This window comes from Bufo bufo, chromosome 11, assembly GCF_905171765.1.
Source record: "Bufo bufo chromosome 11, aBufBuf1.1, whole genome shotgun sequence".
In the NCBI taxonomy this organism is placed as follows: domain Eukaryota; kingdom Metazoa; phylum Chordata; class Amphibia; order Anura; family Bufonidae; genus Bufo; species Bufo bufo.
Window position 1 is genome coordinate 83,296,103 of NC_053399.1, and position 17,631 is coordinate 83,313,733.

The 17,631-nt window shown below is 46.1% G+C and overlaps 1 protein-coding gene across 3 annotated transcripts in view; it reads right to left on the minus strand.

Moving 5' to 3' along the window:
* FUT8 (fucosyltransferase 8) overlaps nt 1–16,177 on the minus strand; it is a 172,686-nt gene extending 156,509 nt beyond the window's left edge. For 2 of the 3 annotated variants that reach the window (XM_040411702.1, XM_040411701.1), the window contains exon 1: nt 16,009–16,177. The gene's annotated coding sequence lies outside the window, so the exon portion shown is untranslated. Of the gene's footprint in view, nt 1–15,211; nt 15,391–16,008 lie in introns of all 3 variants that reach the window. The other variant, XM_040411703.1, reaches the window with a different exon arrangement.
* Between the last annotated feature and the right edge of the window lie 1,454 nt (nt 16,178–17,631).

The window sequence follows — 17,631 nt, forward strand, 5'->3', positions numbered from 1 at the left end:
GTCAATGGCCACAACACCTAAGTGGTTAGAGTGGAGGAACTCCCTCTCTCACCCCATTGGCACCTCTGTAATGCCATTGTGAGGTGCCAAGGGGCCCCATTTCCCAGACAGTTTCGCAATCCACAGGGACTACCCGTCTAGCTTGCTGTGGTTTTGGCTGCTCCCTTTTCTGTCTTTGCTCTCTGCAAGTCCCACGTTTCTCAATGCATACATCTGTCAGACATTTGACTGACTAAATCATGTGCTGGTCTCAGCCTGGGGAGAGTAGCTAACCTGGTGTCCCACGTAGAAAGGAGAAGGCTGCAGAACACCAGAAGCCGGGAACCTGCTCCATCCAGGCCTCAGCCTGGAAATCTCAATGGCTTCCTGGGTCTCTCCCGTCCCGATGCATCTACCCCTCCACGTAAACATCCGACAAATTACCCGCTCATGTGATGTTCCTCGGGGTGCTGATGGAGCTGCACCACTTGCCCTATGGTTGACCCTGACAGATTCAGACCATCCTTTTTTGCAGTGCTCAGAGACTAACAAGCAGTGATAATCTGCATTGAGCATAGCACAGTCAGTGGGACATCCATTAAATGCAAGGACGCACCAAGTTCTCCTGAGTGAGAGAGTCACCTTAGCAGCTCTATGCTTTAGGCTAAGAGAGATAAAGGAAGGGGGTCCCAAAACTTAAGCCTCCACCCAATTCACTCAGAATACCCTAACAGGGCAAGGGTTCTCTTATCTCATTTAATAGAGTTCTGACCAACAGCTCACCGTCACAGGAGTTTATTGCTATAGAGTACTAGTGACTGGCATAACTAGTGCATATGCGGATCAGTTATGCCTGCCATAGATCTTGGATACGTGAGCCCGCTCTGAGGAAAGTAGCGGAGGCTAGTGGTTCTGGGGATCTGCCATCCTCCTGCATGAAGGACGGCGGCTATAAGCGAGGGGCGTAGTGTGAATGGAAATACCATCTATGCCAAATGACTTTTCAAATTAGAGCTAAAGTTCCCACAAGATCTATCACACATCAGAATGAGGACAAGCAGGAAAGAGCTGCTCCTGTATGTGCGGAGAAGAGCCTTTTATGAGTCACTCCGAGAGCTGGAAATGCTGGGCAAATATTGACTAAATGACATTGTCGACTTTCTACGAACAGATTCCTTGTATCAATACAAAGGCCGCAATATTCGGACTACTTCTAGGGTATGTTCACACCTTGCGGACACTGCGGATTCCAAAGTGTATTACAGTACTAGCAAAGTGTATAAGATTTATAAAAAAATGCTGTACACTGAATCTGGATTTTGGTGCAGAATTGCAGCAGAAAATCCTCCCCATTTGGCCGTAGTCTAAAAGGGTATTCCCATCTCACGAAGTGAGAAGCTGCCACCACTTTATGATGGATCAGGTCTGAACTCTAAGACTCTGTTCACACCAGGATTTTTGCCAATGGAATTTAGTGCGGCATTTGCCTGCAGTAGGCGCAGAACATAACTGCCATTGTTTTCACATTGCACTTCTAGCGGTTGCCATTTATAGCTGACTTCTCACGATTTAGCTCCACTCAATAGGGCTGAATCGCAAGCGGGTCTACAGCATTCAAGTTAAAAACCATGGCAGCTCCTGCACAGCATATGCAAAACCCACCGTGTGAACTAACCCTAAGATCCCACAACCAAAGGGGTTTCACACAACCGTATTTTCGGTTTGCAGTGTTTGCAGATCAGATCCGGCCCATTCATTTCAATGGGGCGCAAACTATGCCGATAGAACACCGTAGCTCTTGCGGACAAGAATAGTAATTTCGAACAAATGGCGGTGTGAGGAATATGGATTATTATTTAATGTCAGCCATGTTCTTACACCAGCCATCTGCTGTCTGATAGCAGAGGGAGGAGCACCGCAGGGGGTCCTGGCTTCAAACAAGCCACTAGTTTACACATAGCACCTACTCCAGCCAGCCAGAAACCCAGCTAATGCGACAGGAAAAACCTCTCTGCAGGGAATCTAAGCCATTCACCACTTCAATCAAATTTATCAGACATCATGGAACCAGAGATTCATAAGGAAGTATGAATTGCCCGGCCACAACAGGCATAAACCAGATACATATTTGTGTCCCTGTGGCCACGATGAACAGGCCCATGGTCATAGTTTGGTGGTGGGATGCCAGGGAGGGGAGATATACATATCTCCCTACAGAAACCAAATAACTGTACCATGCTTGGACTCTACTGGTATCCGGAACCCAGGCGGATCTATTGGTCCCAGAACCACCTGCTGCCAGCCCCAGAAGAGGGAGAGTGGACTCCTCCCAGAGGCCGGGAGGGGAGGGGCCGGCTACAGGTCAAAAGGCTTATGCCAGCAAGTGGGCATGTCTTTTCTCTGAAGGGGGGGGGGGGGGGAAGGTCACATCGTGCCATGTGTTTAGAGGGACCTGTAAACTGCTGAAATCACGGCACCCATGTGACTACAGCTAAGAACTCATCACAACCCAAAGGACTCACATACCTGGTAAAGTTACTTTTGTTCTGCTTAACCCTGTTTGTACCCTACTACCTGTATTTGCAACCTCAGACCACTGTATATATTTTCTGTGTATATTGTGTTATGTCTAGTGAGCCCTTAAGGCAATTAAATATATAATTTAATCTTGTGCTGTTCTGGTATCTCAATCACGAATCCCCATGTCCGTGTTTTGACCTAGTTATACGCTACTGTGGGTTGGTTTCTCACCCTATATAATCCTGTTAGCGGACCGGGCTTTTATCAAACAAAGCGCTGTTTCACAGGGGCAGCTTGTTGCCTCTCTGTGCCCATGTGGACAGGAGGAGTCTGTAAACACTGTGCCAAGCTGACCTTACCTGCTCCTCAGAGATGGCGTAACGTCACGCCTTGGTAACCAGTGACTATATCGTATCTTGCTGGCTCTACGTATTTGACATCCGACGGCAGCGAGGTGCATTATTCGTCACAGGCGGGTTGTGATGTGCAAAATGAGGACTTGCAGACCACAAGATGGATACAGTCGTGTGAATGCCCCCTAAAGGGGACCAGATGCAGTTGCCTGCACAGTGGGTAGCTCGAAGCAACTCTGCGCAGGGAAAACTAAGAAAGGAACAATAAACCAGGGATGCGACCCCTTCATGCTCAGGATTGGTAGAGATCTCGCTCAGTTACTGATGGCATATCCCAGCAATATGCCATCAATACACAGCCGAAGATGGAAATACCCCTCTAGGGTCCATTCAAACCACAGTATTTCTCAGTACGCAACCATTCCGCAATTTTGCAGAATGGATGCGGACCCATTCATTTCAATGCGGACAGCACACGGTGTAGTTCCGTTCCGCAGCATCGCAAAAAAGATTGGGACAAGAAGAGGACGTGCTCTAATTGCAAACTGGCCCTGTGCAGTCCGCAAAATTAAGAACACCCAGAGGGTATCTGTGTTTTGCGGATCCGCAATTTGCGGATCCGCAAAACACTTGCAGACGTGTGAATGCACCCTTAACAGGGTTTACAAATGTAGAATGATCATTGTCAAATCAGGACCTAGAGTGGAAAGCAGTTTCAAAGAGCATCTCTCACACACGAACATGTGCGCCCCGTGGCCGTGCTGCGGGCCGCAATGCACGAACACCCACCGTGGGGCAGCCGCAGCGGATCGCAAAAAGATAGGACATGTTCTATCTTTTTGTGGAACGGAAGTACGGGACGAAACCCCACGGAAGCACTCCGTAGTGCTTCCGAAGGGTTCCGTTCCGCACCATTACGCATCCGTGATGCGAAAATGCGGTCCGCAATACGGCCACGGAGCGCACACGTTCGTGCGCAATAAGCCTAAGGCCTCAAGCACACGGCCGTTGTTTTGGTCCACATCCAAACCGCAGTTTTGGCGGCTTGGATGCGGACCCATTCACATTAATGGGGCTGCAAAAGATGCGGACAGCACTCCATGTGAAGTCTGCATCCGTTGCTCAGTTCCGTGGTCCACAAAAAAATATATAACCTGTCCTATTCTTGTCTCCGTTTCGCGGACAAGAATAGGCAGTTATATCAATGGCTGTCCGTGCCATTCCGCATATTGCGGAACGCACATGGACGCCATCTGTGTTTTGCAGATCTGCAATTTTTGGACCGCAAAACACACAATGGTCATATGGATGTGGCCTAAGGCCTCTTTCACACGACCGTTTTTCTTTTCCCTTTTACGGGCCGTTTTTTGCGGTCCGTATACGGAACCATTAATTTCAATGGTTCCACAAAAAAAAAAAAAAAATACAATTTCCGTTCCGTTGAAAGATAGAACATGTCCTATTATTGCCCCCAAATCACGTTCCATGGCTCCATTCAAGTCAATGGGTCCACAAAAAAACGGAACACATACGGAAATGCATCCGTATACGTTCCGTTTTTGCGGAACCATCTATTGAAAATTTTATGCCCAGCCCAATTGTAATTACTGTATACTGTATATGCCATAGGGAAAAATGGAACGGAAAAACGGAACAGAAACAAAAAAAAAACAAACTGAACAACGGACCGCAAAACACTGAAAAAGCCATACGGTCATGTGAAAGAGGCCTAAGGGCTCATGCACACGAACGTTTTTTGCGTTCAATATACTGGCAGTTTTTTTAGTGCAGTATGCGTTACTTATACTGAACCATTCATTTCAATGGGTCAGCAAAAAAAACTGAAGTGTCTCCGTGTGCATTGTTTCCGTTTTTTCCGTTCAAAGATAGAACATGTCCTATCATTGCCCACAAATTACGTTCCGTAGCTCTATTTAAGTCAATGGGTCCGCAAAAAAAACGGAACACATACGGAATGTACTCTGTATGTCTTGCGTATCTGTATATGCCATACGGAAAAACAGAATGGAACCGGAAACCCTACTTAAACAAAAAAACGGAAAAACTGATCCGTTAAAAACACTGAAAAAGCCATACGGTAGTGGGCATGAGCTCTAAGGGTACGACTAAACGGCGTGGTCATGCCGCATTTGCGACATGCAGCAGTCGACTGCCAAGATCTAATTAAACGAGGCTGCACTGTTCTGTGGGTCTGTATTGTTAAGAAATATGGTGCCAGGCTCAGAATGCCACAGCGGTACTTGACTGCAGCGCGGCCACCTCACAACCACGCCGCTAGGTCGTACCCTAACCAGGGATGTACAAGCATTACACAGACAGGCCTGTAATATAGATGGCACCTGTGTAATGCTTCATTTCCCCCTGTGGTGGCGCTGCAGGAGAACTGTACCGCTTGCTAGCTTCCTTCGGGGATTACAACGCCGGGGAACTCTGTGGTGGATCCATCTTCAGGAGGCCTTTCTAACTAAATGAGATTATCCAATGCAGATACATCTACATCACTTTGTTAGAACAAGACCTGACAAATATGGAGTCTCTTCGTTTTACTGAAGAATACCCATAGGAGACGGTGAGACTTCCAAGCAACATGACATGAATCTGTGCAACTTCATTATCATCTGAGGGAATGAACTATAGTTCTTCTTAAAGCCCAGGCTATAGGGCGATTTTCCCATGTAACTCCAATTTACTAGTAATAACGGGGTTTTCCTCTTTGAACAATGCTTTTAGGATTAAGCCTCATTCACACATCAGTGTTCTCCACGGATGGCACACATATCCATTCATTCCAATGTGTGTAGCACGGAAGCATGGTCTATTTTGTCCGTCTTCACAGATCCATCATGCCCATTATAGTCTATGGGTCCGTGAAAACCACGAATGCATCACAGATGCCATCCGTGTTTCACGGATCATTAGGAAGAGAGGTCTTGAATTTTTTTTTCAGCTGCACGGTGTCCGTGAAACATGGATGACACACGGACATCAAAAAACGGACACAAGGACCACACACAGACCCCTCACGGACATCTTCATGGAGGCATCACTGACGACCTTTTCATGGGTTTGAGCACGGACATGTGAATGAGGCTTTAAGGGGTCTTCTAACCACCATTGGGACCCCTGTAATCAGTTGTAATCTGCTGGGAAATTAGCAGCAAGTGTGGCACTGTCACACAGCACCACCACAGGAGAGATGAGGTATTACATGGCAGGGTCATTTGGAGAGCTGCTCTCCATTCTGGACTCGCCACCATTAAAGGGGTTATCTGATATCTAAAATGCCTGGGCCCCTTGTATGTATTATACTTACCTGCTCCCTAGCACCCGCATCGCTCCGGATCCATACATGGCCGCCGCAGCGTCTCCCCGTCACTCCGATCAAAACTTCCGGCAATGTGGGGGGGGAGCAGCCAATAGCAGGTCACGATGGTGACCAGCCTCAAGGGAGCTCGTCCCTGTCTCGGGCAGCTATTGGCTGCTCCCCCCCATCGCAGGATGTTTTGATCTGAGCGACAGGGAGATACAGCGGCGGCTGTGAAGGGATCCGAAGCAACGCAGGTGCCGGGGAGCAATGGGGGTTATATTTTAGATATTGATTAACCCCATTAAACGCTATAAACACCTTTGGAGGCAATTTTTGTTTATGATTGAATTTTACAAATTTTTGGCTAAAAATCATATTCTCATATTAAAAAAATATTGAGCCATTCTGTCACAAAGGGTTAACATTTTTTTTCTAACTTTTACTTTGTGCCGGTCATCTAATAACCCTCATCTCTAAACTACTTAGAGGCCATAAACACTTATTTAAGCCACATTCTTAACGGTAAGATAAGAGCTGAGCTATAATGAGTTTTTTTTTTTAAGATCAGAGAGCAGAGATAAGGAGCCCCTCAGCTCCCCAACTGACGGAAAAGACAGAAAACCCACAGACTGCTACTGCAAAACATGTCAGCTCTGCACACAAAAAGAATTCCATATTTGATATAAAGACCAACTGCAAAAAACAAAATTTTTGCTCAAAATAAGTACAATGCAATAATAAAAAAACAAAATTTCCCCAAAAGGTGTACATAGCCTTTAAGGGCTGACTCAAACATGAGTTCAGTACGACAGACCCATGATCAGATAGGAACTGACTGTATCATAAATCACTATGTTGCAGTCAGGTCAGGGAAGCAGCGGTCGGTCCGGGAGATACAGCCGACACATGGAGCGCGGTCGTGTGAATCAGCTCTAAGTCAGAAGGGGTCATTGACGAACAGTTTTACGCCTCTTTGCGGTAATATTTGCCACACCGACGTTTTTATGCCACCTTCGACACAAAAGAATGACAAGGGCTTGGGAACTCTGTGGTCGATTTATCCTTTCTAACAAAATGAGATTATCCAATGCCGATACGTTCACAGTCGACACAAAAGAATGACTGGAAAAAGGCGTAAAAGTTGCCCAAAAAAATTCCCAGCAGATGCACAAACTACCAAAGATGCGCCTGACTTATGCTACGAGCTGCACGTCCGGTCATAAATTAGGTGCATGTTCAAACACCAACGCCAGCGTGAAATGTATTAACAAGACTATCATAAGTCTGACCGCCCAGAATGTCCATTTTCTTAAGTCACGCATCGCCTTTAAGACATCCAATCACTCGCCTTAGCCCCTATGTCTGTCACTGGAAAGTGACGCTTCTCTCTTATTATAGTGGCCTTTTCCTCTGATTATGAAGACGATTCGCACATGACTACATCTTGTCATATGAAAGCTGTAGCTGGCAGCAATTTATCCCAGCTGGATGGCATTCATATCACTGAGCAGCTAAAAACCTTCCGAGGCTGAAAACTTGCTTGGAAAAAGAGGCGACTGAAATTGCCTTTTAGGATTGGGCCTTAAAGGGTTTCTGTCATTAGATTTAACCCTATTAGGCTAGCTGACGATAGCGATGTGCTAATGTCAGCTAAACCTAACTAGCCTATTCCTACTTTTATCTATCAGAAATCTAACTTTTATAATATGCTAATTAGCCTCTAGGAGCAGCGGGGGGCGTTGTTCCTGCTCCTAGAGCAGCGGGGGGCGTTGTTCCTGCTCCTAGAGCAGCGGGGGGCGTTGTTCCTGCTCCTAGAGCAGCGGGGGGCGTTGTTCCTGCTCCTAGAGCAGCGGGGGGCGTTGTTCCTGCTCCTAGAGGCTCCGTTCTCCCATCTTTGTCCGCCTCCCTCCAAGACCTGATTGAGAGGGCCAGGCAGCGCTCGCATCTGTCTGCCAGCCCTGTGCTCTGGTGAAATCTCGCGCCGTTCAGCATTCGGCGCCGGCGCGGTGAGGGAAAGACGCTCGCAGGCTGCCAGCTTCCTCTCCGCGCCTGCGCCGAATACTGAACGGCGCAAGATTTCACCAGAGCACAGGGCTGGCAGACAGATGTGAACGCTGCCTGGCCCTCTCAATCAGGTCTTGGAGGGAGCTGACAAAAGTTGGAGAACGGAGCCTCTAGGAGCAGGAACAACGCCCCCCGCTGCTCCTAGAGGCTAATTAGCATATTATAAAAGTTAGATTTCTGATAGATAAAAGTAGGAATAGGCTAGTTAGGTTTAGCTGACATTAGCACATCGTTAATGTCAGCTAGCTTTTTAGGGTTACATTTGGTGACAGAAACCCTTTAAAGGGATAGTCGGGTTCTTTATTTTAGGATAGGAGACCATTAAAACAAATGAAAAAAATTAAATAAAAATTTTACACCCACTGGACAATCAATGTACCCATTGTCAGTAAATAGATGACGAGTTTTCCCTACAGAGGAGAATGCTAAACCCGTCCTGCGCCACGAATTCCAGGGGAAACAATAGAGCAAAGTCTGAACAACATCCCACAGAAGGTTGGCATCCACCAGTGAAGAGGCCGATGGCACGCTGCCAGCTCACTTACATATAACTGACCAGGGTCACAACAAACCTGGATGTACCACTCTAGCCTTCCCGGTCAGACCCCGCAAACCCTCCTTAGTAATCACTTACCTCTAGAACTAAGTTTGCATTCCATTTACTTAGGGTTGTCATGATGCCAAAATTTTGATTCGATTTCGATACCATAAAAAAAGTATTGCGATACTCGATACCATTCAATACCAGGCGACAAAAATAAAACACCAAAAAAGCTGCGTGCATTCCGCATTTTATGGAACATCCGGCCCATAATAGAACAGTCCTATTCTATTTTTTGGGGGGACAAGGTGACTAAAAAATGGTGAATCGCGCAGTTTTTTTTTTTTTCCTATTACGGCATTTACCACATAGGAGATATTTTTTTATATTTTAATAGTTTGCACTTTTTCTAGCGTGGCGATATGTAATATGTTTATTTTTTATTGTTTGTATAGTTTATATGTAAAATTAGGAAAGGGGGAGATTTAAACTTTTAGTATTTTGGTGGGTTTTTTTACTTTTTCTTTTTACTTACTATTAGCCCCCTTAGGGGCTAGAACCTTGGATCTTTTCCTCCCTTGTCCTATTCACCCTAATAGAGCTCTATTAGGGTGAATAGGACTTCACACTCTCCCTGCTGCCCTGTGCATAGTACACACAGCGGCAGGGAGGTTACCATGGCAGCCAGGGCTTCAGTTCAGTAGCATCCTGGCTGCCATGGTAACCGATCGGAGCCCCAGGATTACACAGCTGGGGCTCCGATCAGAAGCTGCCACTGCCACCAATAAGGAGGAGGGGGGGGACCCTGTATCCACTGCTTATAATAGTTATAATACTCGGGGGTTGGGAGCGCACTGTGCCACCAATGATTACACTTTACAATACTGGGGTTGGGGGGGGGCGCACTGCGCCACCAATGAATATAATTAACACATTAATTTAAGTGTAAGCAGCGGATGCCAGCAGTGGTATCACATACCCGGCACCCGCCCTCGATGACATGGCCCTGCGATCCCTGGCAATTAACCCCTCAGGTTCGGCACCTGCTGGCGCAGTGGCCACAGCCCATCCCCTCCTCCGCGGTGCTATCAGTCCATTGGTGGCAGCGGCACAACGACAAGGGAGGCACTGCCTCCTTCTCCCCTGTGCTGCTGAGGAGAACATGGCAGCGCAGCCTAGTATCGTTAAATAGTAAGACCCGGTATCGTATCGATCCGGGTATCGAAACATCAATACCCGATGCAACTCTATATTTACTGGAGGTCAAAGAAGTTTGTTTTTTTGTCCCTTTGTGGCTCTGTGCAGGAACAGCCATGGTTTTTAACTTGAATGCTGTGGACCCACTTGCAGTTCAGCCCTACTGAATGGAGCTAAACCGTGAGCAGACACCGCGCCAAGAAAGGGGAATGTCTTTTCTTGGTATTATCGCAAGTATAAAACACGACTGCAAAAAGTGCAATGTGAAAACGGTGGACGTCCCTTTTACATCTGCTTTGTTGCTGGAAGATGTGACTAATTTATGACGGGCTGTGCATCATAAATTAGGCACAGCTTTGGTAGTCCTTGTGCTCCTGGCTGGTGTAGGTTTTCAGCTATTTTTTCACCTTTTTCTAGGCGCAACGTTAGTAAATGTGCCAGGGCCGGAGCCCTGCCCCCCTCCACCACTCCCTTGACACTACTTTGTGTCAAACATGGCGTATACTGTCGCACAGGTGTTTAAAAACTTGCAAAAAAAGGGGGTGTGCAACAATTTTACGCCACAAAGAGGCGTAAATGACTCACAAATAGTTAGAGCTAATTCACCCGACTGTGCTCAGTAGAGGAAACACGGTCCATGTGTCTTCAGGACTGATCGCTGCTCCCCTGACCTGAACTGACTGCATCAAAGTGATTTATCTGATTGTTTTGCACATGTGTAAATCGGCCCTTAATGTAATACATAGTCAGGTCCATAAATATTGGGACATTGACACAATTCTAACATTTTTGGCTCTATACACCACCGCAATGGATTTGAAATGAAACAAACAAGATGTGCTTTACCTGCAGACTGTCAGCTTTAATTTGAGGGTATTTACATCCAAATCAGGTGAACGGTGCAGGAATTACAACAGTTTTCATATGTGCCTCCCACTTGTTAAGGGACCAAAAGTAATGGGACAGAATAATAATTATAAATCAAACTTTCACTTTTTAATACTTGGTTGCAAATACTTTGCAGTCAATTACAGCCTGAAGTCTGGAACGCATAGACCTCACCAGACGCTGGGTTTCATCCCTGGTGATGCTCTGCCAGGCCTCTACTGCAACTGTCTTCAGTTCCTGCTTGTTCTTGGGGCATTTTCCCTTCAGTTTTATCTTCAGCAAGTGAAATACATGCTCAATCGGATTCAGGTCAGGTGATTGACTCGGCCATTGCATAACATTCCACTTCTTTCCCTTAAAAAAACTCTTTAGTTGCTTTTGCAGTATGCTTTGGGTCATTGTCCATCTGCACTGTGAAGCGCCGTCCAATGAGTTCTGAAGCATTTGGCTGAATATGAGCAGATAATATTGCCCGAAACACTTCAGAATTCACCCTGCTGCTTTTGTCAGCAGTCACATCATCAATAAATACAAGAGAACCAGTTCCATTGGCAGCCGTACATGCCCACGCCATGACTCTTCCACCACTATGCTTCACTGATGAGGTGGTATGCTTAGGATCATGAGCAGCTCCTTTCCTTCTCCATACTCTTCTCTTCCCATCACTCTGGTACAAGTTGATCTTGGTCTCATCTGTCCATAGGATGTTGTTCCAGAACTGTGAAGGCTTTTTCAGATGTCGTTTGGCAAACTCTAATCTGGCCTTCCTGTTTTTGAGGCTCACCAATGGTTTACATCTTGTGGTGAACCCCTATGTATTCACTCTGGTGAAGTCTTCTCTTGATTGTTGACTTTGACACACATACACCTACCTCCTGGAGAGTGTTCTTGATCTGGCCAACTGTTGTGAAGGGTGTTTTCTTCACCAGGGAAAGAATTCTTCGGTCATCACCACAGTTGTTTTCCGTGGTCTTCCAGGTCTTTTGGTGTTGCTGAGCTCACCGGTGCGTTCCTTCTTTTTAAGAATGTTCCAAACAGTTGTTTTGGCCAGGCCTAATGTTTTTGCTCTCTCTCTGATGTTTTTTTTTTTTATTCAGCCTAATGATGGCTTCACTGATAGTGACAGATCTTTGGATCTCATCTTGAGAGTTGACAGCAACAGATCCCAAATGCAGATAGCAGACTTGTAATGACCTCTGGACCTTTTATCTGCTCATTGTAATTGGGATAATGAGGGAATAACACACACCTGGCCATGGAACAGCTGAGAAGCCAATTGTCCCATTACTTTTGGTCCCTTAACAAGTAGGAGGCACATATACAAACTGTTGTAATTCCTGCACCGTTCACCTGATTTGGATGTAAATACCCTCAAATTAAAGCTGACAGTCTGCAGGTAAAGCACATCTTGTTTGTTTCACTTCAAATCCATTGTGGTGGTGTATAGAGCCAAAAATGTTAGAATTGTGTTGTTGTCCTAATATTTATGGACCTGACTGTACAAGGGGCCCGGGCATTGGGGGGGAAGGGGGAAGATATTTTAGATAATCGGATAACCCATTACCGGAGGGGAGTCCAGAGCGGAGAGCAGCTCTCCAGATGACCCTCCCATGTAATACCTCATCTCTCCTGCGGTGGTGCTGTGTGACAGTGGCACACATACAGCAGATTACAACCCTGTGGTGGGCACATTGTAATCAGTTTATTAGGCAGGCTCTTAATCCAAAAAGGATTGTTCAAAGAGAAAAACCCCGTTGTCATTATTAAATTGAAATTACATGGTAAAATTGTTGCATGGGTGTTTAAAAAGTCGCAAAAATTGTGCGGCAAAGACAGGCATAAAACAACTGTTAAATGGCCGCCACTGTCTGGTAGTTGTATAGATTGGCCACTCAGGAACCCAGGCATGTAAGGCTCCTCTTCTGAAAGTCCTGCTTCCGCCAACTTCATGTCCTTTACCAGGCTTTCACCATGGACAGGACATATTGACGTATTCCTCTCCTTGGCACATGTGCAGACGAGGTGGATTCAGGAGCTTTCGCATGTGCCAGGTAAAGGCATGGCTCTGGCACCATTCTCGGCAGAAGCGACGTCCCGTCCATAGTCTTGGCAGAAAACCTGCTAAAGCATGTGACATCGGTGGAAGTAGGGTTTGCATAAACTTTCATCTACAGGCGGGTTATGTCCCAGAAAATCCCAAAAAACTGACACCACTGACTATGTGAAACCTACATGAGTCCATACTACTTCTACAACAGTCCGTCCCTTAGTGCTTCTTTTGAAATATGCTTAGGGCCCTTTTACAAGAGCTGATGAGCGGGAACAAAACCTTGTGGTGTTCACTAGTCCGTCTACAAACCCCATCGATCAGACAATACACCAGCAAATTCTTGTTTTGGGACCGATTGGATCTTTTGTGTGGCCGCAAAAAGTATTGTATGCTGGCAGTACATCATCCATGCATAAGAGAGGATGTGTGCGGACAATATGCAAATTGCATGGGGGATGAATGATCGTACTAACGATCATTACTCCTCATGCAGTTTGTATTGCCCCATATAGAGGTCCTTCTAACGAAGACCAATTGACCTTTTAGATTATTGCATCGGACCACCACAGAGCTTTGTGATCATCTAAGGTCACAGTATGGCCCTTAGGCCTCTTTCACACGGGCGAGTATTCCGCGCGGGTGCGATGCGTGAGGTGAACGCATTGCACCCGCACTGAATCCGGACCCATTCATTTCTATGGGGCTGCGCAGATGAACGATGAACGGTGAATGGGGCTGCGTGAAAATCGCAAGCAAGTGCGGATGCGGTGCGATTTTTTCACGCACGGTTGCTAGGAGACGATCGGGATGGGGACCCGATCTTTATTATTTTCCCTTATAACATGGTTATAAGGGAAAATAATCGGCTTCTTAATACAGAATGCATAGTACAATAGCGCTGGAGGGGTTTAAAAAAAAAAAATTAAAAATAATTTAATTCACTTGCTCGCGCAGCCGGCATCTCTTCTGTCTTCATCTTTGCTGTGCACAGGAAAAGGACCTGTGGTGATGTCACTGCGCTCATCACATAATCCATCACCATGGTAAAAGATTATGGTGACGGACCATGTGATGAGCGCAGTGACGTCATCAAAGGTCATATTCCTCAAAGAAGAAGACAGAAGAGATGCCGGCTGCGCGAACAAGTGGATTAAGGGGAGTTAAATATTTATTTTTTAACCCCTCCAGCGCTATTGTACTATGCATTCTGTATTCAGAATGCTATTATTTTCCCTTATAACCATGTTATAAAGGAAAATAATACAATCTACAGAACTTCGAACTCAAACCCAAACTTCTGTGAAGAAGTTCGGGTTTGGGTACCCAACATGCCGATTTTTCTCACGCGCGGGCAAAACGCATTACAATGTTTTGCACTCGCGCAGAAAAATCGTGCATTTTCCCGCGACGCACCCGCATCTTATCCGGGCCAAAAACATGACGCCCGTGTGAAAGAGGCCTTAGAATTTGCCCTTTATGACTCAGTTTTGTCAAAACCTAAATCACCGTTCTGGATCGGTCTTGCCAAAATTTGTGTAAAAATGAGAAGAAAGCCTGATTTTCTAGCATTTTCACAATAAACACAGCAAAAACCTACATCCGAACACATACTTAGCGTCCATTCACACGTCTGCCAAATGGGTCAGCAATTTTGCGGAACAGGTGCGGACCCAATCATTTTCAATGGTGCCGGAATTTGCTGTCCGCATCCGCATTTGCGGATCCCCAAACAAAATAGAACATGTCCTATTCTTGTCCGGACATAAAAAGGCATTTTCTACAAGAGTGCCGGCGAAGTGCGGTCAGCAAAATGCGGAACGCACATTGCTGGTGTCTGTGTTTTGCGGATCAGCAAAACACATATGGACGTGTGAATGGACCCTTATAGGGGGGTGTCCTTGGTTAGAAAAACATGGCTGCTTTCCTACAATAAACAGCGCCGCACCTGTCTGCAGGTTGTGTGTGGAATTGCAGCTCATCCCACTCACAGCCTCAGTCAGCAATGGTGCCGTTTTTGGAAAAGAACCAGCCATGTTTTTCTAATCCTCGGCTACCGATGCGCCGCCATCCAGCGCTACTTTTTTTGCCATATGCGACACAATGAATGATTTGGCGCACAGAAAACACCTTCTATCGTGGTCACTACAGTCCGTCCACATGAAACCCCCGTCTTTCAATGTGAGGATATTAGGGGGTATTCACACGGCCCAAAAAATTCTGCTCATTTCCCCATAGCTCTGAATGGGGTTTGCAGAAATCCATGCACATGCTGCAGAAACAACTCCGCTCACCTGTACGGAAGCGTCTACGAGAAATCTGCCACGTGTGAATTGACCCTTTGATATACCATTCAGTCGACCTGTTAGAGACTCTAGGAAAGGAGGAGGATGACGATGGCAGATGGAGTGCTGAAGGCTCCTGACGTACACTACACAACGCCGGTAGGATAGCACAGCCGCAAATAATTACCCTGCAATATACAAGCATAAAGGGTCGGTCCAGCGGGGACGATCCTGCAGCACCGTGCCGGACCACAGGACCCACCCCGCGTCCAGGATCACAGGGATGACGAGGCTTTGATCCTACAGCAGAAAGATGCTACGGACCAGCAACATGTGCACTCCACGGTGCCCACTACAGAGCAGCCAGCAGCATACTGGTCGCCAATGGAGACAGGAAGGCACTGGTGTCACAACCCCAACCAATGTCACCGCGCTGCGTGCCATGTGGCGCCAGGGTCACGCTGTCACTTAGGGGTACGCCTCAATGTACTGTACCCCCCAAATAATAACGAGAAATATCAATACCGCCTTGGCGTAATTTTACGGAATACGCGATAGTCTGCGCTACCGTTTTTGGTGCCGTCAGTAATAATGGATTTATCAAGGCAAGACGCCAAAAACGAGATAGCGCGGCGCTCACCTGGCACAAGTTACGTAGAAGGGGTCGTATTCTGCACAAATCATGTGACAGTGCCAGCTGTGGGCACCAATCTCTGTGCCCACCATGGCACCACTGGGCAGCCACATACACACAGCCATTCATCCGTATCACACCCAGACAGAGCCGGGGTCCCGGAGCCACCTACCGTGGAAGGGGACGGCGAGGTCAACTTGCTGCAAGAATCCCAAACCAGCCAGGTTCACAGTGCGACCGGGAGAGCCTCCACCCTGTGCCCGGCACCTCCGGGCGGCGAACGGACAGACACTTACACCGGGGGAAGGAGAAGGAGGAGGAGGAGGGAGCGGGCGGGGAGAGGATGCAACGCGCATGCGCAGGCTACTGTGAGCTCAACGGGGGCGATGAGAGGGGGAGGCGATACGGATGGGCGGGGGGGACAAATTCAGCAGTCTGCGACACCCCCTGGGATACGGTGCCCGGTACCTAACGCCGCAGGAGCTGTGTGCCCAACACTGTGAGCTGTACTCACTGCTGACAGGGTGCACATAGCGGGACGTGAGGCACTGTATATACAGAGTGAGGTATATAGTACTCCTATATACAGAGTGAGGTATATAATACTCCAATCTGTATACAGGGTGCACATAGCGGGACGTGAGGCACATATAACACTCCAATCTATATACAGCGTTATACTGAGGTATATGATACTCCAATCTGTATACAGAGTGAGGTTTATCATACTCCTATATACAGAGTGAGGTATATCATACTCCAATGTATATACAGCGTTATACTGAGGTATATAACACTCCAATCTATATACAGAGTGAGGTATATCATACTCCTATATACAGAGTGAGGTATATAATACTCCAATGTATATACAGCGTTATACTGAGGTATATAACACTCCAATCTATATACAGAGTGAGGTATATCATACTCCTATATACAGAGTGAGGTATATCATACTCCAATCTGTATACAGGGTGCACATAGCGGGACGTGAGGCACATATAACACTCCAATCTATATACAGCGTTATACTGAGGTATATGATACTCCAATCTGTATACAGAGTGAGGTATATCATACTCCAATCTATATACAGAGTGAGGTATATCATACTCCAATCTGTATACAGAGTGAGGTATATCATACTCCAATCTATATACAGAGTGAGGTATATCATACTCCAATCTGTATACAGAGTGAGGTATATAATACTCCAATCTATATACAGAGTGAGGTATATCATACTCCTATATACAGAGTGAGGTATATAATACTCCAATCTATATACAGAGTGAGGTATATCATACTCCAATCTATATACAGAGTGAGGTATATCATACTCCAATCTGTATACAGAGTGAGGTATATCATACTCCTATATACAGAGTGAGGTATATAATACTCCTATATACAGAGTGAGGTATATAATACTCCTATATACAGAGTGAGGTATATAATACTCCAATGTATATACAGAGTGAGGTATATCATACTCCAATATACAGAGTGAGGTATATAATACTCCTATATACAGAGTGAGGTATATAAGACTCCTATATACAGAGTGAGGTATATCATACTCCTATATACAGAGTGAGGTATATAATACTCCTATATACAGAGTGAGGTATATAATACTCCAATGTATATACAGAGTGAGGTATATCATACTCCAATATACAGAGTGAGGTATATAATACTCCTATATACAGAGTGAGGTATATCATACTCCAATCTATATACAGAGTGAGGTATATCATACTCCAATCTGTATACAGAGTGAGGTATATCA